This window comes from Onychomys torridus, unplaced genomic scaffold (assembly GCF_903995425.1).
Source record: "Onychomys torridus unplaced genomic scaffold, mOncTor1.1, whole genome shotgun sequence".
Taxonomy (NCBI): domain Eukaryota; kingdom Metazoa; phylum Chordata; class Mammalia; order Rodentia; family Cricetidae; genus Onychomys; species Onychomys torridus.
The window spans coordinates 2,369,725-2,372,379 of NW_023412870.1; positions in this window are offsets into that span (position 1 = coordinate 2,369,725).

Consider the following 2,655-nt stretch of genomic DNA (forward strand, 5'->3'; position numbering starts at 1 on the left):
AGATAAAACATAACATAAAAAATTGTTTCAAGCCTGGCAGATGTTAACTATTGCTGAACCTATGTGGTACTATTTTTCCTAACTTCAGGTAAGTTCGAAACTTTTCCATAGTAAAATTTATTTCAGAACTTTCCCAGAAAGCCACACGTGCAAATAAATAAATAAATATAGTGTGTGTGTGTGTGTGTGTGTGAGAGAGAGAGAGAGAGAGAGAGAGAGAGAGAGAGACCACAGTGGAACAGAATATGGAGAATGGACTTGTGCAGGGCTTTGCCCGGGATGAGAGATGATGTGGTCCCATGCGTTGAAAGATGTGACAGTGCCACCTAGGGGTAAGAACGGTGCCATTCCTTCACCAGCTGTGGTGATTCTGGGCTCAAAGATTTTCAAACCAAGGAACGTGTAATTGAATGTGGGAGTCATGAACATTCTCAACAATCAAAGGTTTCTAAATGCACAACTCCCAAAATTAATTTCAAAATCGAATATCTAACGAAACTGATAGACACCACTCACACATAGAGAAACAGACAAACATGACAGACGCCACGCAACAGAGACAGACAGACACACAGACAGAGGGACAGATTCACAAGGCAGCCTCAGGCAGGCACGGATTCAGACTCATACAACAGAGAGGACAGAAGACACAGGGAACGAGAAGCAGAGAACTCACATCTGGACTTGCTCCTGGTTAAACTACTCCAAAGGAAGTGCTTTTGTTCCTATCCTCAGGGTGACACCCAGGGCCACTTGGACTTAATCACTGATCTCTGCGCATGGCGGTGTGAGAAAACACTCCCACAACTGATCTTGATCTTCCGGTCTCCATGCACACTCCATGGCACACATGTGCACATATACAAACATCATCGATCAATCATTGCACATACATAAGCATAATCAGTGTAATTTTTAAGATGAAAAAAAAAAAAACGTTAGGTTGTTAAAAATCTGCATGAAAATACATTAAAGTATGCTGACCCGCTGCTATGGCTGCTGTTTTGGAACACGCCACAGATGGACACACCTCACAGGACATCGCGCTGGTCACTAAGGGTCCACTGCAGGACTCCACTGCGTTAACTATTTAAGAGCGGACCTCAAAGAGACAGAGAAGACTGGGAGCAGGTAAGTGCTGTTGTTTAGTGGGTGTGGAGTGTGGGGTGATGGGAAACTTTGGAAACATTCAGTGGTGACGGTTGTTTAACACGGTGCCACGTAACCAATGCCACTGAATTATAAGGGTAAAGGTTCACATGGCAACTTTTACATTAGATACACATACATAAAGCCACAGTATAAGAAATCTTAGTGGACTTACCTTCTAAACAATTTAAAAGGACAAAGTGAGAGAACGTTATACATGAGGAAACTTACTAGTGAACTTCCTTGATGTGGCCTGGGCAGCAACTGCATCTCCTGCAGGGTATCCCATGGAACCTCAGACCCTCTGGGAAAGACCAAGGTCATTAAAAAGAGGACCAAGCAGGGTGGCACACGCCTTTAACCCCAGCACCCAGGAGGCAGAGGCACTCAGATCTCTGTGAGTTCGAGGCCAGCCTGGTCTACAGAGTTCCAGGACAGGCTTCAAAGCTACACAGAGAAAACCTGTCTCAGAAAAAGAAAGGAAGGAAGGAAAGGAAAGGAAAAGAAAAGAAAAGAAAAAATACTGACTGGGGCTGGATAGATGGCTTGTTGGTTAAGAGCACTAGCTGCTCTTACAGAGGACCTGGGTTCAATTCCCAGCACCCACATGGTGGCTCACAACCATCTGTGGCTCCAGGGAATCTGATACCCTCTTCTGGTCCCATGGGCACTAGGCATGCATGTGGTACACAGACATGCAGGCAAGTAAAACACACATACACACATTTTTTTGTGTGTGTGGAGCTGAGGCTCGAACCCAGGGCCTTGTGTTTGCTAGGCAAGCGCTCTACCACTGAGCTAAATCCCCAACCCACACACACATTTTTTTTAAAAGATTTATTTATTTATTATGTACACAGTATTCTGCCTGTATGTATCCCTGCAGGCCAGAAGAGGGCGCCAGATCTCATTCCAGATGGTTGTGAGCCACCATGTGCTTTCTGGGAATTGAACTCAGGACCTCTGCAAAAGCAGTCCGTGCTCTTAACCACTGAGCCATCTCTCTACCCCCCCCCCACACACACACACATTTTAAAAAGACTAAAAGAAAAAGAAATATTGAAATGAGTGGATGGGGACAGGGGAGTGTGGCTCACTGGTAGAGTGCTTGCCTGGTGACTGTGAGCCGTAGATTCTAGCCATGGCGCCACAGAGAACTGTAACAGGAGAGGGAAGGGGAGTCAACTAATCTAAGAAAGCCAGAACACAAATGAGTAGACTGCAGGGGAAGAGAAAGACCCTCACATTAGAGGTTAAAATTGGCCCCAAGGTGGCAAGCCCAAAGTAAGCCCACCTAAGAGCTTCCTGTCCAAGAGCCACGGCTAAAAAGGGCCACAGAGAAGAGCAAAGTCCCCGGGACCCCGGGCACCATCAACTCGACACTCTGATAGTGGCCAGCAAGGGCAGCGGGAAGGGCAGAAGAAGAGGAAAGAACGGGGCAGGAAATGAACCCGCCAGTGTCCATGAGAGACCTGGAAGAGAACTCGCACATTCATGAGGGACGAA